Raw genomic sequence first — 23,319 nt, 5'->3', positions numbered from 1 at the left:
GTGTTGGATTAGAGCCTCATGGATAAAGCTCCCTCCAGCGCTATGTCCTGGAGGGCAAGAGCATTGAGAAAAACATCTTTGTGAGGCAGGCATAGTGGAACCAGTAATTCTGGAGAGGTGCAAGGATGACCTAGGGTGGATTCTCCCACCTGGCCTAGTTCCTTCGGTTTCCCGGTTTGTTAGGATATTCCCTTGCAAGATGGCCTGGTTTAGTACAGTAGAATCATAGGCTGAGAGTCTGATACCTCTGCCACTCATCAGCTGAGATTCGGAAACAATCCACTTGCATAGGTTCTGCTGATGGTAAACCAGACTCAGAAGGGAAACAGTTAGTCGCTAGCTTCTGAAAAGATGGAGCAAGGTAGGCGGGGTGTTGGGTCAAAATTCTTTCTTTGGCCCCTTCCTGGAAACTCAGGTCTATATGTATAGCTAGATTGATCAGCCAAACCAGGTTAGGAGGTAGGTCTCAGGCAGCCAGCTCGTCCTTAATGCATTCCAAAAGTCCTTATTGGAAAATTTCAATCAAGCTGCCACTGCAGTTCAGAAGCCAAGGTGTGAAAGTGCACTGCATACTCTCCCACCAAGCAGGAACCTTGTCTGATCTGCAGGAGCTTAGAAGACTTAGCCATGGTGAGACCGGGCTCATCAAATACTTGCTGGAACTCTTGCAAAAAGCAGGTCAGATTCTCCAGGAGTGAGTCATTCCATTCCCAAAGAGGGGATGCCCAAGCCAAGGTGGTGTGTCCTAACAGGAAAAGAATGTAGGTTACTTTGACTCAGTCAGTTGGAAACAAGGGTGCCTGCAGCTCAAATTTCATCTGAAGCCTTTTCAGTTATTGGGGTCCCCATCATAACTCGGAGATGGATGCAAATGGAGCACGGGCATGGCAGGTCAGATGACTGGTTCTGGAAAAGGCATCAGAACACGCAATGCCTGGAAGATAGCAAAACATGGTATTCAATTGATCATGCTGCTATTGGACCTGGTGCGCTAAGCCGGCAATGGTGGAATCTGGGGTCAAGTTCACTGAGTTCATGGCCTTAGCAATCTGTAACAGATTCAGGGTGTGTTAGTCCTTAGTGCTGTGGCACAGTGATGCAGCCTAGAAGTAGAGCCCCCCAAGGCCCACACTAGCAGCTGGCAAACGTGCTCTGTAGTGGGAAAGTCTGGAGCCTCACCTTTACCAGTCATCTCCCCCGCAGGTTGGGCCCCTGGATTCTGGTGGCTGGCAGGACTTAAGTAAGTACTTAGTGCAGCAGTGGTGGCTAGAGTCCAGAGACACATCAGAGACAAGGTACACATTAGGCTTACAGAAGTCAGAGGAAAGCCAAGGTCAGGGCAGGTAGTGAGCAGGAGTAGTCGGGTCCAGGCTAAAGATCAGGTCCAAGAGGCAAGCAAATGTGGTCAGGTCTAGGCAAGAGGCCATATCTGGAGCAGCAAGCTGTAGGAGACATAGATACACAGGAGACACTGAGGATGGGAACAAAGAATACAGGTTGGATGATGCTGGATTGGGTGACAAGACAAGGCTGGACAGGAAGACAAGGCAAGGCTAGAAGACAAAGCAAGGCTGGAAGATGGAACAAGGAACAGAAATGCTGGCAACATGTACTGCAGGGAATGCAGGAAACCTGTTGCTGAGGCAAGGTCTTGATATCCGAAATGCCCTTTTAAGGGCTGAAGCCTATGATGTCATCCAAGGGTGCCACAGCCAGTTTTCTACTGCGGGCCCTTTAAGTCTGGATGGCTGGCTCACGTGTGCGCCTAAAGAGAGGAGGGCTGGTGTGAGGATGGCGGCATCCATGCTGCGCGAGTGAGGACTGCTGTTGTAGGGTTCGGGAAGGTTGTGCCAGCTCATGGGGAAGTCCTGCTAGTTGGCAAATATAACATCCATGGAACTTGGGCCTCAGCCCCAGGTGCAGCAAGTTTGCAAAGTAGAAAATCCCTTTATATCCCCCATTTTCCATTGTCTTCAGCATATTTTTCCCACCGTTTGTCATGCTGAAACCTGCCTGAAGACTTCTGCATCTTCTGTCTAGCTGCCAACCCTCCTGCATCTTTCTTATGTCTAATAAAATATTGCATGAGGTATAACAGCTATCTATCACCTGGGTTTTCAGCACAACCCAACTGTACCCTGATTCTCAGTACCTGCTAGAGCTGCTGCCTGCCTCTGCCTCAGTCAGGTCCCACCAGTGTGCTCTCATGTAGAGATAAGACTGCATAGCTTTCATGCTGATCCAGATATTTCTGGTAAAATGTGTGCCACTCCCATATGCCTTACCCAGATGCTCCTATATGTGACTATGGCAATAGTTGTACACAGTGTAGATAAATGACTACTAGATGTAATCCTCGAGGGTACGCTGTAATTGGAGGTTAGCATATGCAGTAGACTTTTAAATCCCATGTTCTCCACTATCTTCTGTGGCTGGTCATCCAGGGCACTCATTTCACCTAATGGAGCTCATTATTATTTTCAGTGTTGCTTGCTTCTTGCTTCATGATAGTTATATGGAACACTATCCCTTTTCCTCTATGGTGGATTGTCACTGCAGAAGCATAGCAGAAGGCTGCTGGGATGCTGAGGAAAGTCTTCCCTTTCTCAACCCCTTTCCTCTAGAGCCTTTTACTTGAAATGGTAGAAGGGGTCCTTAGATTATTACTGCCACCCTCCCCTGATGCTAATGCTAGTAGATGCTGCTTCTGCAGGTGATGCTTGCTGTATACCAGCATTTGTCAGATTCTGCACTTGCTTCTCTCAACTGATGTCCTTACTGAAGTGAATACTCTAAGCAAAATGTGGGTCTTCCCTCACTTTAAATTGCCTCTAGACTTGGTAGGTCTTGACAGATCTCTTCTCTGCTCCTTGAGGACTAATGCTAGCACTGGAGTTGAGATTGTTGGTGGATCCTGAGGAAAAAGTCTAGGGGAGTAGCTCATGGTCTCTACCTGAACTGCTTGCTCTTCCCGGGGGATTGCTCTCAACACCATCATTATTATCTATCTCCCCCATCACCTCACTGGAAGCTAAAACAACATGGACTATACTTCTAAAATTTTCTTTCAGTTACTAACTCTTCAATTTCTATTTTATGGAATCCTAGACAAGATTCTTTCTCAGAGTCAGTTGTTGAAAATACTGCCTCCATTGCCTCAGAAGCAGTAAGCATTGAGGAACAAGCTTCTGGTTTTGGGTGTTGCTTTTCTGCTGTTTTTGTCTATGCCCCTGCCCTGCTAATGCCAACCCTGGATGGCTCTCCTGCCTTTTTCCTTTGCTCCAAAACAAGAGGAAGAGGAATAAATGGTGGTGGCATATGCCTTCCAAATTTCAATTTCTTCTGGCTTGAGCTGGCTTCCACTGCGGCAGCAGCTAAACAATCTCTTTTCAGTTTAGGGGCAGGCAAGACTGCTTTTTTTCTTGCTGCTACTACTACTAAGCTGCATTGGCTGTGTAGAAAATCCTCTCCCCTTGCCATTCTGCCACTGAATTTTTTGTGATACACACCACAGTTTTTTATGCTCTCTTCCTATTTTGGAAACACAAATTGAGCAACGCGATTATTTCATCTTGTGCTGCACAGCATGACTACATGGTTTAACATACAGATTTGTACACAACCAAAGGAACAAAAGACTATATACAAAGTAGATACATAATCTTTGTGGCATCAGCCCTGCAGGCATGCAATAAGCCCTGCTAACATATACTGCCCCTGAGGCAGCTCTCGACCAAAGAGCAAAACTCAGCCAGAGTCGGGCCAATTTCAATAAAGGGCTTTTTCCATACACTGATCTTCACTTTCCTTACTGCTATACAGCTAACTGGATTGGCTTCTGATTTGTTTTTTGGGTCCATCCCTGCTCAAGATTTATAAAACAGCACATATGTGGCTTCATGCTATATATGAACATATATGCTACTTTTATGCACAAAACCCCTTTGAAAATTCACTCTATCACCTACACACATACACACACACATTCTGGTAATAGTGCATCCTATTTGTTAATAGGGCACATTATTTCCAGAAAGTGAAAAATTAATAATTTTTCATTTTGAGGAAAGAAAATTTGGTTCATTTGAAACAAAAAAAAAATGGCTCATGCCTTCTATTTTTTGGTTTCATTTCAAATGAATGCACATCATATATATATATATATATATATATATATATATATATATATATATATATAATTTGAAAGCTGCTTAATATTGCAAGCTTTATTACATAATGGCAAAAACTATTACAAAATAATTCAAAAAATAAAATTGGCATAATAACACACATATATTTATCAATTACCCTAGTCAATCATTCATCATTTACACCACTTGTAAACTCTGTTGTGTTATGCATTTATAACATGTATAGATATCAACATACAAATTGTCAAAATATATACAGAGTGTGAAACAATGACACACTTGCAATAGAGCTGGACTTCAAGAAAGATGCTTTGTAAATTGCAAATGAGTCACATGGAAGATATAAGAATTGGAGAAATTACTTACTTGATAATTTCGTTTACCTTAGTGTAGACAGATGGACTCAGAACCAATGGGTTATGTGCTCCCCTTTTAGCAGATGGAGATGGAGTCAGGTTTTAAAGCTGACATCATCCTAGATATACTCCTGCAGTGACCTCAACCATTCAGTATTCTCTTCCAAAGCCAATGTGGACATACTATTCAAACATTTAATTTGAGCTTGGATATAACTTAATACTTGATTAAAACTTGATCAGAACTTGATTAAAACTTGATTTAAAAAAAACTGGAGACTGTAACTGTACTCAACCATGAAGCGCTAGATCTCTGCAACAGAATAGATTCCCTGATCTGGGGATAGAGCAATGGCTTACCTGCATCCTCATGGGATTAAGATTCGCCTCATGGGCGATTTGTGGCACCATTCATGGGCAGCTGAGGGCGAGATGCTGAGTCCATCTGTCTACACTAAGGAAAAAAAAATTATCAGTTAAGTAATTTCTCCATTTCCTAGCATATAGCCAGATGGACTCAGGACCAATGGGATGTTAAAAAGCTACTCCCGAATGGAGCAGGAGGTTGCTCATGGTTCAGTTAGCACTGCCCTCACAAAGGCAGCATCCTCTTGGGCCTGAACGTCCAAGTGGTAGAACCTGGAGAATGTGTGTAAGGAGGACCACATTGCTGCTTGATAGATGTAAGCAGGAGACAGTAGCTTAGCTTCCACCCAGGATACTGCCTGGGCCCTGGTAGAATGAGCTTTAACCTGGAGGGGTAAAGGCTTCCCTGCCTCTATGTAAGCTCCTTTGATTACTTCTTTGATTCAGCGATCTATGTCATACGACCCGTATGACATAGTGAGGGCAAAAGTAGTGCTGGCGCCATTTTGAATATTGGCAATACGGCCCAAGTGCAGGAGGTCACTCCCGGACCCCCGCTGGACTTTTGGCAAGTCTTGTGGGGATCAGGAGGCCCCCCCAAGCTGGCCAAAAGTTGCTGGTGGTCCAGCGGGGGTCCGGGAGCGATCTCCTGCACTCGTGACGTCGGGTGACAGGAACCAAAATGGTGCCGATGCTACCTTTGCCCTGTCATATGGTAAGGGCAAAGGGCCACCGGCGCCATTTCTATTAACGCAGCCGTGGCCCGAGAGCGGGAGATCGCGCCGGCCCCCCCCCCCACTCGACCCCAGGTAATTTAAAACATTTTGGGGGGGGGTTCGGGAGGGTGGGGGATTTGTTTTAAAGGGTCGGGGTGGGTTTTAGGGTTGTTTTGGTGTGCCAGTTTTTCCACCGATTTACGATTTGATGATTTTTTAACAAAAAAAACCATGACGATCAGATTTCCCTCCCCCCCCAGCCAAAATTGATCGTTAAGACGATCAATCACACGATTCACATCCCTATAGTGTTCTACTACTGAGGAAAATTAAAAAATAAAATAATTTTAAAACGACCTTGTTAAAAAGTGAAAAAGCAATGAATACTTAAAATATTAAACATTTTACATCCCTATAGATTTTTATATAGTTTTTTAACATACTTGTTTTTATTTTAGTTTTTTATGCAGCTTTCTTTTAGATTTTAACTCTGTGCTTTTTTCAATATACTGTATTTATTTGAGCCCTCAATTTTTAATATTTTAAGTATTCAGTGCTTTTTCACTTTTTAACAAGGTAATTTTAAAACGCGAAACTTTGGCCAGAGCCAGGCTGTGTATAATCAACTAATACATCTTATTTTTTATTTTATTTTATTTATTTAGAACTTTTCTATACCGACTTTCCAATAACAGAATTACTGATCAATTCTTGCCTTAATATGGCATGCAGCGGGGGTCCCGGGTGCAATCTCCCACTCTCGAGCCATCGGCTGCCAATAATCAAAATGGCACCAATGGCCTTTTGCCCTTACCGTGTGACAGGTGCTATCGATGCCATTGGCCAGCCTCTGTCACATGGTAGGAGCAAGCGCATGCATGTTATAAAATCAGGGGTCGGTGTGCACAAGGGGGTGCACAATTGTGCACCTTGCATGCACCGAGCCCACACTGAGCCACGCTGCCTTCCCTCATTCCCTCCCAGGCCACTCCAAAATCAAAATCGGAGTGGCCTCGGAGGGTACATCCCTACCCCCCCCCCCCCCACCCCACCTTCCCTTCGCTTCCCCTACCTCCCCACCCTTTCCTCCTCCCTTTTTCTTTTTTTAACTACCTTTTGAAAATCCAGCCCTTAGGTACAACAAAGTCCACATTCATCACCATTACACTTAAAGTGCTAACTCATTTGCTGGATCGTTATCACCATATTGAAATAGTATAGATGGCTGGGGAAATATTCTTGCCTGCAGACAAGAAAAGATTCTTAGAACATAGGAAAACCAAATCAGCATAATTACAAATGTACAATGGAAGGCAATACTCTTAAATATTTCTGTGTTCTGGAGATTGCAACTTCAAACCGGGTAGCGTCTATCCAGAGGGTAGCTACTTAAATAGTCAATAATCTTCATTCTAAAGCATATGGAACAGATTTAAAGACCTAAACATGTATACCCTAGAGAAAAAGGCGGAATAAGGGAGATATGATGGAGATATTTAAATATCTCCAAGGTATTAATGCACAGGAGGTGGGCCTCTTCCAATTGAGAGGAGTCTCTGAAATGAGGGGTCATGCGAGATGTGTGAAAAGAAGTAGACTTAGGAGTAATCTAAGGAAATACTTTTTTTTTACAGAGAAGATGGTAGATGCATGGAACAGCTCGCCAGTGGAGGTGGTGGAGGCAAGGAGAGTATCTGAAATCAGGAAAGCATGGGATAAGCACAGAGGATCTCTAAGGGAATGAAAGGGATTGTAGAGCTGAGCAGTTGGTGTGGATGGACAGATAAGATACCTGGCTGTATGCTCTTTTTCTGACATCATGCTACCAAAGATATACCTAACTAGGATACATGGCTACAGTTTAAATAAGGAGTTATAAAATTGCATCTCTCACTCCTTACATAGAGTTCTGTTAGCTTTCTCGTATGTTGGAAAACTTTTCAAGTCTTTTTGCTGAAACTGTATCTGGAGAAGACTTCAGTGCCTCTTTGCAGTACAGAAGCTATGATGTTAATGTCACATTGGGCTCTTAGCTGTTTGTATCTGGTGGTCTTTTGTATAGACCTTTATTGACCCCTGTGGAGAGCTTCAGACACAGGGCTCCTCAAGATCAATTTGTATAAAGCTTTCTTGACCCCTGTAAAGAGCCACAACCTGTACACTGCATTCCAAGTGAGATCTCACCAGGCACTCATACAGGAGCAATATTCTTTTTTTCTTCTGACCATTCCTCTCCCTATGCATCCACCTGTCTGGCAACTATCAGGTGTGATCACCCCCAGATCCTGCTCTACTTTCATGCTTCGAAAAAGGTTGCCTCATTTCCTGTATTGCTCCCTTGAGGCCGAATTTTAAAAGCCCTACAAGTGGCAAATCTGAGAGATATGCGTGTGACTGGGACACGTGTGGGCCGCTTGAATTTTAAGAGGCCTGCAGCCATTGCATATCTCCCAGTACATGGATAAAAAAGGTTTGGTGAAAAAGGGGTGTGATGGGGGTGGGGTCTGGGCATGGGTGGTGACAGGGAATGGGCAGGCTGGGACTGCACCTAAGAAGTCAGTTACGTGCACTAGCATGCACAGGGATCCCACAACTACATAACTTGCTTCTGCTATGGACAGTGTATAAGTAGTTACATTTAAAAAAAAAGGGTTGTCAGTGGGATTTTAGGGATCGGGACTAGTAGGGTAAAAGGGAGGCAAGTTAGGTAGGGGGTTTAGGAAGTTTGCTCCTTTACTGGGGTGAACTGGGAGGGAAATGGGAAATAGGTCTATTGTGTCGCCGTGCGTGCCTACTAAAATTCCTCCCTTTACATGCTCGAGACTGGATTTGTGCACACGTCGATGTAAAATTGTGTGCGTGAGTAGCCAATTTTATAACATGCATGCATAAACACGCACATGTCATAAAATCGACATGTCCATGTGTGCATGCTGGCAAATTCGCCCACATTTGCGCATGTGTGTCGGTTTGAAAGTTACCGTCTTGGGTTTTTGCGGCTCAAATGCATGACTTTGCATTGTTTATTTTTTTATTTATTTAGATTTATATTCCACTTTTCACACTTTTTTTCAGCACTTCAAAGTGAATTTCATTCAGGTACTGTAGATGTTTCCCTATCCCCGGAAGGCTTACAATCTAATTTTGTACCTGAGGCAATGGAGGGTAAAGAGACAATGTAAAGAGACAATGTAAAGTGTAAATGTAAAGTGTAAATGTAAAAGTAAAATGTAAAAGTGTAAATGTAAATGTAAAGGGTAAAGTAAAAAGGAGTACATTTTAAAACATAGTGCGCACGCGTACTTTTGTTCGCACAACAGGCGCGAACAAAAGTACGTCGGATTTTATAAAATACGCGCGTAGCCACGCGTATCTTATAAAATCCGGGGTCGGCGCACGCAAGGGGGTGCACATTTGTGCAAATTGCGCGAGCCGAGCCCTGCGCGCGCTGCCCGTTCCCTCCGAGGCCGCTCCTAAATCAGAGTGGCCTCGGAGGGAACTTTCCTTCCACCTCCCCCCACCTTCCCCTCCCTTCTCCTACCTAACCCACCCCCCCCCGACCCTATCTAAACCCCCCCACCTTTGTCGCACAAGTTACGCCTGCTCGAAGCAGGCGTAACTTTGCGCGTGCTGGGCTGGCTGCCGCCACCATGTTCAGGTCCGGGGGCTGGTCCGTAGGCCACGGACCAGGCCCCCGGGCCGAAACCACGCCCGCGGCACCGCCCCCGGATGACGCGCCGACCGCGTCACGCCCCCCCCGACATGCCCCCATTGACATGCCGACCGCATCACGCCTCCCAGCATGCCCACCCCAAGAAATCCCCGGGACTTACGCGTGTCCCGTGGCTTTGCGTGCGCCGGAAGATTATGCAATATAGGCTCGGCGGGCGCAGGGGCGTTTTAAAAGAGTTACGTGCGTACCTTATGTGCGTAACTCTTTTATAATCCGGCCCAATGGGTAAAGTGACAATGTAAAGTGTAAAGGCAATGGAGGGTAAACTGACTTGACCTGAGGTAATGCAGGGTAAAGTGACAATGGGGAGGGTAAAGTGTTGAGCATTGAATCTTAGTTGTCATTCCTCAGGCTTCACTAGATCCCTCCTCACAGCTTCCACATCTTTGTGGGTGTCTGCCATGTTACATATTTAGATTTCATCCAAGAGAAGACAAACCTATCCCAATAGTCAAACAACATCCAAGACAAACATTTTGAAAAGAGCAAGTCCAAGGAGCGATCACTGCAGTACACCACTAGTAATATCCCTCTCCTAGAAGTGAGCTCCATTTACCACTACCCTTTTGCACCTCCCACTCAACCAGTTTCTAACCCAGTCAGTCAACCTTAGGGCCCATACCAAGGGCACTCAGTTAATTTATAAGTCAGCTATGCAGAACCGTGGCAAAGCCCTTACTGAAATCAAAGTGCACTACACCTAGTCAACTCCCTTGATCTAAATCTCTGGTCACCCAGTCAAAGAAATTGATCTGATTCATCTGACAAAATCTACATGTGTAATCAGGCTGCCTTGGACCTTGTAATCCATTGGATTCCAGAAACTGCACTATCCTTGATTTTAACCTCAAAAGTTTACTACTGTAAAGCACATTTCTGAAAATATTTTTCACAAAAGATGTTTTTATGAAAAATTTTGCATACATTACCCACCCTTTCACATTTTTGCATATTTATGGGCCTCTTACAAAATGATTTATGTGAAACACATTTTCATGAAAACATTTTGCTGCTTAGATCAGTTATCTCTTACTTTTGAATCAATCACACACATTTCTCGTACACTTATTCCTTCTTCCTAAATGGAAAAAATAAAAATAATACAAGCCAGTTTTATAAAGCATCAGTACTTTATTTTGAACATAAAATGTCTTTCATGTTCCAAAGCTAACTTACTCTGAAACTCATCAACTTCTGTTGTGCAATTAATTACTCTCAGTAAATGTAGTAAGACATTTGTTACAGAGGGCAATTTTCAAAGCCATTTACCTGGGTAAATAGTAATGTACCCAGTTAAACTGACTAAAAATCTCCTTGACTTAATCCAGCTAAAAATCCACAAAGAATTCCCTGGTGTTGTACTTCTACCTGAACTGAGAGGAAGCATTCCTGGAGGCGTGTTTTAGGCAGGATAAAAAAAATAATGCATGCAGATTGTATTTTCAAATCTTATATATTATGTTCTACAGAAATTTTATCTACAGGAAAAACAGGTGCAAATTCCTTGGCTTCTTTGTTTCCATTAACAATCTTCAAAGGAAAAATACAGGTGCACTTTCCCTTTGAAAATTATGTACAAGGTCTCAAAGTACCCCTGGAATATTTACCTCAGTCAACAGTTTGAAAATTATCCCTGCCATGGGGCCAGCTCGGTGTCTTAGTGGCTGTGATGTGCACCGCCCTCCAGAGGATTCAATCCCTGGCTCTGATCTTCCGCACATTGTCAACATTCACAGCACCTTGGCAGGAAGGCGTCTTAGTCATTGTATAATAGTGACACCCACTGGCCGGATCTGGGGCCCATACCTGCAGAGTTGTTGAGGATGCCATAGTGCATACTCTCCATCCCCAGACAAGGTTTATATACTAGGAGTAACTTCACCAGATTCCAGCCCTGGTTTCAATTGAGTGGGAAGCCCAAAGCAGCAGGCGGGGGGAACTGCAGGGTCAATAATACAATAAGGGGTAGATTTTAAAAGAAGCGCGCATGCGTCCATGTGCTCGCGCTTCCTGGCGTGCACATGGACACGCCGATTTTATAACATGCAAGTGCCGGCGCATGCATGTTATAAAATCCGGGGGCGGCACGCACATGCGTGCCGGATTTTATAATCTGCGTGCGCATGTGCGGACGGCACGTGCAGAGGGACCTAATATTACAAACATACGCGCGGCGATGAGATTGGGCCTCTCCCAGTTCCCTCCCAGTCCTCTCCAATTAAGGAGTGGACTGGGAGAGAAATTCCCTAACCCCTACCTAATCTCTCTTCCCCTTCCTCTTTCCTCCCACCCCCTAAACCCTTTCTCCTACCTTTTGTTTTTTTTATTTTGTTGCGAGCGACCGGGCCCCTTCTAAAATGCGCGTGCAAGGCCCAGCTGCATGCATAACTCCTGGATTTTATGCACGCGGGGGATGTAAAATTCACTCGTAAATAAACTAGCTTTAAGTAGGTTGAGGCTTAAGGTAGCAGTTTTTCTTTAATCAGAATCCAAAATGGCTACCTTTTCCTTGGTTATAGCAATAATGAAATGCAGAATAAAATCTTAAACAAAAGCTAACACGCTATATTAGAACAAAAAATATAGTGACAGCAACTTTAATTGCTGTGTGTACAATATGATATGAAACAACACAAGCTATAATGTTGGAAAGATCTACCTATTTCAGGTCACAGGAATGTAAAGTTAGCAAATGAGAAGATCCCTCTTGGTAATCCTAGAAGACAATGCTAGAACAGATTTGTTGACTGCTTTCAGACTGATTTTTGTTTCCATTATTTTTCTCTTAGTTTGCTGCAGCTGTTTCAGAAAGAAACCCAAACATTCAGGAAGAATCCATGATACAGTATATTATCTACATGAGAATGCACATGGTTTATTGTCTGCCAGCACCCACCATAATTCTGATCAAGATTCAATCTGTATTTGTGTGCCCTAAATTTTTCTGTTGAATATAGACAACTGCATTTATGTGCTAGAATGCTGAAATTAAACAATTTTGAACTTCAGTGCAGGGTTTTGAAAGATTACAGAATGTTTCAGATCCTGCTGGCCTAGATTGAAATAAAAATAACCTGCAGATCAATTTGTTGGATTGCATTCTTTTCTAGGAAAGGGGAATGAAAGAGATAGACAGAAAGGCCTCCTGAGTATTATAGATATATGTACACATTCATGACAAAATGCTTACTGGTGAATTTTCAAAAGCTGCACATGTAAAAAATAGCACATGTACGTGATTTTGTGCTATTTTTAAAACTGCAACATACACATGTAAATCAGGGTACATGAGTGAATTTGTGCATGTAAAAACGAGGCTAGAGACATTCTGGTGTGAGGCCAACATTTACACAAGTAAATTCCTATTTTACAACCTGCCAAAGTGACATGCATAACTCTATTACTTGCGTATATTTAAACCAGATCATTATCTAGAGTAAGTGATTGAAAACTTCTTTAAAAGTGAAAAAAATGATTGGGTGGGGTTGGTCTGGGTGAAATGGGAAGACTTCAGGCTGAAAAGCCAGGAGGGTCTTCATGAGTTGCAGGTGGTCTGGGTGAACTGGTAGACTGGTTATTTCATTGCCGCATGCATGTTAGAAAATCTCCTGACTTATGTGAGTACAAGACATCTTACAGGAGGGTGAATGCGTCCAAATAACATAAGTAAAAACTATTCACTTATCCATTTAAAATTTGAAGTACAAATACACAGGTATATCATTTGAGCCCACTTCAACAAACCCCATCTACTGGAAGATTCCTGGTTTAAAGGTGATGTTTATGATTCCAATCCTTGCAAAGTGCAATTTTTCTTATGAAAATAAAGAATTCTGAACATTTATGATGATATGCAAGTTTGTGTTTTTCAGTTGCTGGAAAATCATTTTCCCAGATATGTGCTCATATAAATACTATGTAACCCCACCCCAGTGTAGTACACGCATTTATTTATTGTTCTTCGGGGCTGGAACCTCTCACCGGCTAGCTCTTTCACACTTGCTCTTTCTCTCAAGGCTGGATCCTTTGTAGGTGGGGATAAGGTAAACTTCCAGGGCCCGATGTGACAGGGGTGGCTTCTTTACACATTCCCTGATGTGTGGTTTCCCCTGGGGAGGATGGTTGTTCCAGAAGTGGGTGCAGTGAGTGCAAAATGAATACCCTGGAGTCACTTTGCTAGTGTCCAGAATAAAAGTCTTTACTGTTAACAGTGATGATGAGTGACGTAAAAATGAAACTGCGGCACCACATAATTCTCTTCTCTGGTTATTACAGTCTCTCTCCTCTATTTGTGTAGGATTCCCTTGTATTGGGACAAGGGACAACAACCACTCTCTTGGGTTAGGATGAAGTGGAGCTCCCAGATGGGCAGGGTCTTTTAAAGCTAGGCAATACCCCTTCCAGACCAACAAAAAATGTTAGAGTCCCATGGCACAGAGAGTAAATCCTCTCTCACTCCAGGGTGGTGATCACTGGATGGATGTCCCCAGTGATGTTATTTCCTTTACTCACTGTTAGGAGATCTTCTGGATCTTCTTTTATTTTACACAGTCTCTTAAGTACTCTTTCTCTCTCTCTGGATCCTTGGTGGTAAGGATCCTCTTGGAAACAAGAAGTTCTGCTGCTTCAAACAGGAAGGAAGGGATAGCCAAACTTCCTCTTGGATCTTTTAATTCAAAATGTTCTTTCCCCCAAAAGGAACAGAATCTAAACAGCAGAGTCCCCTCCTCACAGCAGATCACCACCATTTCAGGGGTGTATCTTCCCTATCTCTAGGTGGCCCACCCACAGGCTTCCCCAATCCCTGTTTGCAAGACTGGCCCAACTGTCCAGTGAGGCTCCTAAAAGTATCTCAAAACTCCCTGAAAATACACCCAAAGGGAGCACATCCAGTAGTAGTCTTTTACTTCCATAACCAGCATCAACAACACAGGGGTCTAAAAAGATCCTGCAGCAGCCTCAAACTAAAGTACCACAATACCAACAGCACAGGGGTCACATCTAGCAGTGTAAAGGCACTGGTGGTGGTACTACTCTATTGCTACTAGTAGTGCCTTCTCTTTCACTCTCTTCTAAGACAGCAGGATCTGGCTGACACACTGATGGAACTACTGGAAAATGCTTACCAAATCTCAACATCTTGCAGCTTGACATACCTGTCTCTCCTGCGGACATTTGGGATTTGAAAAAATTCCTCTTTATTTTAGTTGGAAGACTCACTGTTGTCTGACTAGCAAATTCCTTGCAACAACTGCAGGCTTCCCACATCCTTTGCCTGACATGGTGGATTTCTTTTTTTAATCTGCGCCAGTGTTGGACAAAAGATGTTGTCAATTAATCTTTATTTCTGAAAATTTGGTGGATTGATGTGGGACACACTGATGCTAGTGTGACTACAGTGATCCTTCTGTGTATAAGGTTGATCAATACACTACAATAACTATTTTAGTATTTTGCTCTGCTGACTACAGTGCATGCCGATGCACACACAGAGTAAAAGCAAAGAATGGTATAATTCTGTACTAAGCGTGTGAGCACTGAGTACTGGTAAAACAGCAGTACAGTGAGTGTACTAGAAATTTAAATAGTGTACAAAATAAATTAATCCACAAAGTGACTGGTTGTACCTGTGGTGGTAACTGACACAGACCTACTGTTCTCTTTATGGATGCACTGATGTATCTAACAGACACAGACCCAGGTAAAGAGACCTAAAACAGCCTCTTTATGTGTGATACTGTGGCAGAGTTCAGCTACAGCACTGTACTACACTGATTATCAACAGGTTTAACATTTAATAAATCACTGGATAAAGATCCACTGCCAGGCAGGCAGCCTGCAATGCATTCCCCCAGTAGAGGAGAAGGGTGTGATGGAAAACAATAATCTTCCTCTATGTCAGTGGCAGTGACAGTGAGATGTGAAAAAAAAAATTAAAACCTGTGTAAATGAACATGGTGTGACAGCAGCTACCTGCTAACAGGTTTAGAACAGATGGAATGTTTCTAATCTTGAACAAAAGCACTGTTGATACAAAAGACTGTAATAATTACAGAATTCACACACAACAGCAAAGCAGCATATATCCTCTAGAGATGTGAATCATGTGCCAGATTGTCTTAACGATCAGATTCAGCTGGGGGGGGGGGGGGGAGAAATCTGATCGTTAAGATATGTGAATTGGAATCGTTTCCGATTCCAATTCACATCGCTAATTTTTTTTTAGGGAGGCCTGCGCCGCTAAAAATAACCAACCCACCCGACCTTTTAAATCGACCCCCCCAAAACCTTTTAAAGTTACCTGGTGGTCCAGGGGGGCGTCGGGGGACCTCGGGGAGAGGAGAGATCCAGGGGGGCCTCAGGGAGAGGAGAGATCCAGGGAGGCCTCGGGGAAAGATTTCCCGTTCCAGGCATCAGCTGTTCTAAAAAAGAAAATGGCGCCGATGCCCCTTTGCCCTTAACATGTGACAGGGTATCCGTGCCATTGGCCGGCCCCTGTCACATGGTAGGAGCACTGGATGGCCGGCGCCATCTTTAAAGATGGCGCCGGCCATCTTTACTCATCAGCCCCTATTACAATATACTCTATAATAGGGGCTGATGAGTAACCATCAGCCATTTTTTTTTTAGAACAGCTGATGCCTGGGAACGGTAAATCTTTCCCCGAGGCCCCCCTGGATCTCTCCTCTCCCCGAGGCCCCCCTGGATCTCTCCCTGAGGCCCCCCGAGGCCTCCCTGGACCACCAGGTAACTTTAAAAGGTTTTGGGGGGGTCGGGAGGGGGAAGGTCGATTTAAAGGGTCGGGTGGTTTTTTTTTTTTTTTTAGCGGCGCGGGCCTCCCTAAAAAAAGTTAGCGATTGGTCGGGTCGGGAGGTGGGGGAGGCTAAGGGGGGTCGATTTAAAGGGTTGGGAGGGTTTTTTTTTTTATCGGGCCATCGGCACCATTTTAATTAGTGGCAGCCAAAATGGTGCCGATGGCCCAAGAGCGGGAGATCACGTCGGGACCCCCCCCCCCCACTGGACCACCAGGTAACTTAACATTTTGGGGGGGTTCAGGAGGGTGGGGGAGGGTAAGGAATTGGTTTTAAAGGGTCGGGGTGGGTTTAGGGGTTGTTTTGGTGTGCCGGTTTTCCCGCCCTCCGCCAAATAATTCCCGTGCCCTATTTAACGATACAATACAAATGCCCCTGACGATAAATCGGGGGCATTTGTATTGTATCGTGCACTCTAATATCCTCCACAACTGAGAGAATCCAACTGCCACCTTAAACAGTCAGCAAATACAATAAGAAGGATGGAAAGTTCAGTGATTCGTTGATTTAGAAAAATGCTTCCCTCTGATATGTTCCCTTGCTTTGTCAGTCTGATTTCCTTGACAACAGATCCTGGTTCTCCTCTGACCTCACAAATGAATCATAGTTATCAGGGTTTGTTGCTATGGAAACTCCGACATAACCTGCCCAGCCTTAGACACTATTTTATTAATGCAACCAATGCTTTTCAATGGGGGAAATGTAAACAAATTAAATGAATGACATGTTTCATTCATGGGACTTGCTTATATGTTTTTTGGGGCAAACACATCAAAGGAATATGGTATATTTCTCCTGGATAGACCATCGTTTTAAATGAATGTACATCCCTACCCAGAGACTTGTTCTCCTCTCCACTGGAAGAACCCTGGCACCCCTTTAGTCTTCTGTGGGGTGTTGACTGTGAGAGAGAGAGAAAGAGAGAGAGAATCTGGAGAGATAGTGGCCATGGTGATTGTTGTGTGTCCCTGCTTTCCAAGAGTCACCTTAAGAGGAGATCTCACATAGAACACTCAATGTGCTTTTGTGTGTGTTTTTATTAGAGGCATTATACTACTTTAATAATTTAGTTTTAAATTGTTACTATTCTAAAATTAAAATATATGTAAATTTGGATATTTTAAACTCTATTCAACTAGTCCAGGTAACAGATGATTTGGGATTATAACCTCAGGAAATGGTCTATGGGTCTTAAATATTTTGTATGTTTGGGAGCAAATACAAGTATTCAAGTAATCCCAGATGAGCTATCAAGACACCACAACCAGTGCATATACAATTCAGCTGCAACTTAGCTAGCCCGGCTAGAAGCAATGACTTTAAGATAACTGGCTTGGAATCAGAAACAATTGCTGTCTGGGTATTTTTTATTTTATTACTTAAATTATGCCACATTGGTTTAGGTTGTGCTGGTTTATAACTACTTGCTCCTTCTTGGTTATAACATATTTCAAACACCTTCCCACTACATCTAATTTTAATTGCACAGCAGAATTTTTATTGCAGCAGTGCCCTTCCAGCTCATCTTTCAGCATTATCATTTGATTTATTTAATAAAAGCAAGGAGTGAGCATCACTGCAGTATTGTTTCCAATGGAATGCTCCCATGCTGTGATTGGTGAAGTGCTAAGTAATTTGCTTTTAATGCTGGTACATACCATTTAGCACTATATTTAACGGAATGATGAGAATCCCTCATTTTTCATGCACTTGCTTAACGAGTTCTCAATATAATACATCTACTGTAGGATGAGTTGTGCTCAAAATATTTCTTAATAGACTGTGCTCTGAAATGGGCAACAAGCATTCCAATTTATTATTCTTTTCTACTTAAATGATATTTTTCTTTAATAAAACACAAAGGCTTAATTTCTGCAAAATTCCTGAGTCACTTCAATGACTGAATATCTGGAGATATTTTACCTACAGTATTTTAAGGCATTCTGTAAAAACATATATTTGGGCCAGCTTTCAGTCATGCTCAGATCATCTCTTGGAAATGTCTTTCTGGAGGGGTGGGAGGTGGGTCATTAAGGTATGCAGCTCCTGCTTGGGTATTAGAGAGGAGGAGGGTGTTGGGATAGGAGTACTTTGCCTAATTTTGAGGAGCATGGTCTATCCAAAGAAGAGCAAAAGAGCATTCCACTCTCTCTAATCTTAAGGGGTGGGAACTAGCCAGGGAGGGGACATCAGGGCATGTAACCCAGTTTCAGGTCTTGGGAGGGAGGAGGACTAACTGGGGAGAGGGGGATGCCAGGCATCAGACCATTTTATTTATGTAGGAGGTGGGAATTGGCTGCACATTGCAATATTTTTGTTTTCTCTCTTGATCTCTCAGACTCTTATCTTTTCTGGATCCCCAGTGGGAGGAGTTACAATGCAAAAAAGAAGGGGCAGCCAAAAATCCTCCTTCTGGATCTAAACTCAAGTCCTTTTCCCTCACTGAGGGTATGGAAGATCAAGCCTTCTTTAACCTGAGCAGTCCCAGCACAGGGTTCCCCATGCTCTGAGTCTAGGTGGTACCCAGGATCTCACAAGGCTCCAACCACGAAAATTTGTCAAAACATGAAATAACAACCCAGAGGAAAAATCCCAACCAGTCAGTGAGTAGACTGAAAAGAATACTCTCCTGAACCTGGTCAGGCTCTTCAGGCAGGGTCCTCTAACTGGGCCTGAAAAATCCAATGCAGAAAAAGCTCTTCACTTCCTCCTAACTCCAAGTAAACCATAAGAGACAGCCAACATTGGAAACATTGGAGAGAGCTGCTTAAAATACCTTTCAGGGGGATAACCATTCCTGCAGCCTCAAAGGGAGGGGCTGCATTTGAATGGTAACCTCCCTCATGCACTAACCTATATTGCTCTGACTAAGGGTTTTCCTAGGCCTTACTGGTGACAGCACTAGGTGTCTGTTACACATACATGCGTACATTTTAGATGAGTAACAAAAATAACATGGGGAGGAGCTCTATTGTGTCCGAGCATTGGATAAGTTCTTGGAGGAGAAGTCCATTACCTGCTATTAATTAAGATGACTTAGAAAATAGTCACTGTAACAGTAAAATGGGAAAGACTTAGTTTTTGGGAACTTGTCAAGTTCTTATGGCCTGGATTGGCCACTGTTGGAGAAAGGATGCTGGGCTTGATGGACCTTTGGTCTGATCCAGTGTGGCATGTTCTTATGTTCTTATTCAATTGCAAGGCTGCAGTTAGAGTTGGTGCTGTGCTGCTGGTCCCTGGGGCTTCATGGCTGGGTCCAGCAGGTTCCTGGGCAAGAGCTGTGGAAACAAAAAAGAAGACATAAGTATGAATGCTAAGAAGTACACATGTACTGTTTGGCATAAGATGCACATTCTGCATCAATCAATGTGAGCATCTTATGCCAAAATATGTGGCATCTATAGCAGACTTGACATTTACAGGTAAGGTGAACTTACCAGCCCCAGGTCACATGGTGTCCAGGCCTTCATCCATCCTCTCAAAGACATCTGGTCCCACAGTTCAATCAGGTGCTGCTCCATGGTGGTCAGGAATGTGGGAAAAGGGGCTCCTCCTCCTGTCTGGTGCAGATACTTATTGCGGCTCGCCACCTTGGTCTTCAGCTGGGTCTAGATGTCATGTTAGCAGTGGGTCACCTGCTCTTCGGTCCTCTTTGTTGTGCACACTTCCCAAACAGCATGCCGTAGTTGTCAAGGACCTCAGTGATAAGCATCTCGATGTCCTTGACTCCAAACTTGTAGGCATAAAGACGAGTCCACCCTGCTGCCTGGCTGCCAGATGAGTGGGTTGCCACTTCTGTTTCTAGAGAGGTGTTGCTTTCCTCACTCTTGCTCCCATTTCCCACTCCCCTCCCTACCTTCCTACCTCCCCCCTTCACCTGCCCTGTCAACTCCCCCCTGCCCTCTTTGTCTAGCTCTACCCTACTGTCCTCCTCCAGCCACACTCACCTGCCTATCTCCTTCTCTCTCCCACCTCCTCCTATCCCTTCCTATCTCTCCTCCTACTGTCCCACCTCCTCCTCCCTCCTGCCTCTTCCTCCCTCCTCCTCTCTCCCCATGCCTTCCATGATCCATCCTCTCCACCACTCCAAACGCCTCCACCACTACTCCTCACCACCATTCAAAGATAAACAGACATACCTTGTTGCGGTCTGCTCCACTTCCCCTCTCTCCTCGTTGACCGGCGCTTACCTTCGGGCCAGGGAACGCCGTGCTCACCACCCTCCGGCTCCCAGGGACGCGCATAGGCCCATGTGGCCTCCGCCATTTCCTTGCCCCGCTTGCAGTGGCCTCGCGCGCGTGAGTACGGACTCTTTGGGCGCCCAGAACCCAGAAGCCGGGCTCCGCCCGCAGTGATGATGTCACCCGCCACTCAGATATAACCGGCGCTCAGACTACTCCTCTTCGCCTTGCAACGAGGTTCACTACAGTCCTGTAGCTCTGAGTTGCGTTCCTTGCTGTGTTTCCTGCCTGCTGCCTGCCTTGACTTCGGTTCGTCCTGACTACGCCTTACCTGCTGCCTGCCTTGACTTCGGTTCGTCCTGACTATGCCTTGCCTGCTGCCTGCCTTGACTTCGGTTCGTCCTGACTACGCCTTGCCTGCTGCCTGCCTTGACTTCGGTTCGTCCTGATTATGCCTTGCCTGCTGCCTGCCTTGACTTCGGTTCGTCCTGACTACGCCTTGCCTGCTGCCTACCTTGACTTCAGTCCGTCCTGACTACGCCTGTGAGATAGAGGTGTCTCTGCTGTCTCCTAAGTCCCAAGGTGATGGAACCCTACGGGCCCCTCCTGGGGGGTTCCCGGTGCCCGGGTGAAGCTCTTGTCTTGAACTCTATTCTCTCTGAACTGTCTAGTTCCTTGCTGCTGCCTCTCTCACTAGCACCCAAGTCCCAAGACGCCAGAACCCTACGGGCCTCTCCTGGGGGGTTGCTAGGTGTCCGGGTGAAGAGCTTGTGCTAGCCTTGTTACCACTGGTTGTACCTGCTTCTCTGTTGCTGGACTCTCTCTCTCTCTGGGGTCTAAGTCCCAAGGTGCCAGAACCCTACGGGCTTCTCCCGGGGGGTCCTGGGTGCCCGGGTGAAGAGCTTGTGCCAGCCCCTGTCATCTGTGGACTTCCTGGTTCTCTGTTGCTGGACTCTCTCTCTGGGGCCCAAGTCCCAAGGTGCCGGAACCCTATGGGCTCCTCCTGGGGGGTCCTGGGTACCCGGGTGAAGATCTTGTATCAGACTCTATTGCTACTAAACATCCTTGCACTCTGAGTCTTGGCTCCGCCTCCCGACCTACTCCACCCCTCGGGGTGGGTTGGCCCAAGGGTCCACTATTCAGCCGCAGAACCCAGCCGTAACAGATTGCAAGGCCATGGACTCGGCGGGGTCTTCGGGGTCCCGGTCTCCTTCGGCGATCGTGCAACAAATGCATTATCTACGGCAGCAATAGATACGCGACATTGATTTATTAGTAGGGTCCATGCAGGACCTCTCGGGGCGTTTGAACCTTGCCCCGCGATCCGCTCCTTTGATGGAGGAACAAGAGTCCGAGGACACGTTTCGTCACTTTTTATATCAGCAACAATGCATTGACACTCTTACGGCCACGGTAGGCCAATTGGTCTCCCGCTTGGGAAACATGTCACGACGGATCTTGGCTGATCCTGCCGGTGCTATGATTAGTCATCTGTGGTTACCTGAGCCTTCCCGATATGCTGGGGACAACAAGTCTTGCCGAGGGTTTTTAAACCAATGTCAGGTGCGGTTTTCCCTTCTCCCGGCTCAGTTTCCCTCTGACGCCGAGAAGGTGGCATTCATTTTTTCTCTTTTGGACGGTGAAGCCCTGGATTGGGCTTCGTCCTTATGGGAGCAACGGGATTCCATGCTCCAGAATTTGGAAGAGTTCCTCACTAACTTCCGGCTTACCTTTGACGATCCTGCCCGCCTCAGTACAGCAGCCTCAGAACTCCTTACCCTCAGGCAAGAAGCTCGTTCCGTGGCAGACTGCGTCATTGAGTTTCGTACACTGGCCATTGAGGTCGGTTGGCAGGATGATTGTTTGAAGGGCATCTTTCTGGAGGGACTATCCGGCCGTATCAAGGACGAATTAGCAGGCCGAGATCTCACAAGAGACCTCAATGATCTCATCTATTTAGCCGGTAGAGTGGACCGTCGTCTTCAACAGCGAGCTAAAGAAACTCGCTCCACCTGCAAGCCACCTACCGTTCATAGACCCAGGAGTACTGGCATACCTCCCACGCCAATGTCCGGAGGGGAGCCCATGCAACTGGGCCGGTCCCCATTAATCCCTGAGGAGAAGAAGAGACGCCGTACACTGGGCCTCTGCTTCTACTGTGGAAACAAGGGGCACTTCCTTTCAACTTGCCCGGAACGTCCGGGAAACGCCATTGCCTAGGCTATACGGAGGAGCTACACCTAGGCATTTCTGGAACCGCTGCTCTCTGCACCTTACCGGTCATTTTGAAGTATCCCGGTGGGGAAATCCAGCTTCGAGCATTCATCGACTCTGGTGCGGAAGGGAATTTTATAGTGGCCGACTTGGTGGCCCAGCTAGCCCTTCCCACAGTCCAAAAGATCCCTCCTCTATGGATCTCGTCTATCCGAGGCACTTTGCTCCCCGGAGTCATTACCAGCTCCACCGTACCCATTACGCTACAGACCGGGTTACTTCACTCCGAGCAGATTTCGTTCCTCGTCCTGGAACGGGCAGTGCATCCCTTGGTTCTGGGCCTCCCATGGCTCCATCTGCACTTGCCTTCCATCCAATGGGATGACTTTCAGCTGGTTCGGTGGGGTCCAGCTTGTTTTGGCCGTTGCCTACAACCTCCGTCTCCGTCCAGACCCTTGAGCGTTTGCTCATCCCAGCTGTTATCTGAACCATACCGGTCCTATGAAGATGTCTTTTCAAAGGAGATGGCGGAGATCCTCCCACAGCATCGGCCATTTGATTGTTCTATTGACTTACTCCCGGGGACCACTCCGCCCCGCGGCCGAGTATACCCGCTGTCTTTACCTGAAACTAAGGCCATGTCGGAATACGTGGCGGAAAATTTGGCCAAGGGGTTCATCCGGCCATCTCGTTCGCCAGCAGGTGCTGGTTTCTTTTTTGTGGCCAAGAAGGATGGGACACTTCGGCCCTGTATCGATTATCGGGGATTGAATGCAATTACCAAGCGGGA

The 23,319-nt window shown here is 45.5% G+C and overlaps 1 protein-coding gene across 1 annotated transcript in view; it reads left to right on the top strand.

The window, feature by feature from the left end:
• The window catches only part of LOC115086185, a 211,837-nt gene extending 199,485 nt beyond the window's left edge, over positions 1–12,352 (top strand). The window contains exon 7 of the mRNA XM_029592678.1: positions 12,112–12,352. The gene's annotated coding sequence lies outside the window, so the exon portion shown is untranslated. The remainder of the gene's footprint in view (positions 1–12,111) is intronic.
• The last annotated feature ends 10,967 nt before the right edge of the window (positions 12,353–23,319 follow it).

The sequence above is a fragment of the Rhinatrema bivittatum genome, chromosome 2 (genome assembly GCF_901001135.1).
Source record: "Rhinatrema bivittatum chromosome 2, aRhiBiv1.1, whole genome shotgun sequence".
Taxonomy (NCBI): domain Eukaryota; kingdom Metazoa; phylum Chordata; class Amphibia; order Gymnophiona; family Rhinatrematidae; genus Rhinatrema; species Rhinatrema bivittatum.
This window is presented reverse-complemented; position numbering and strand designations above follow the sequence as displayed.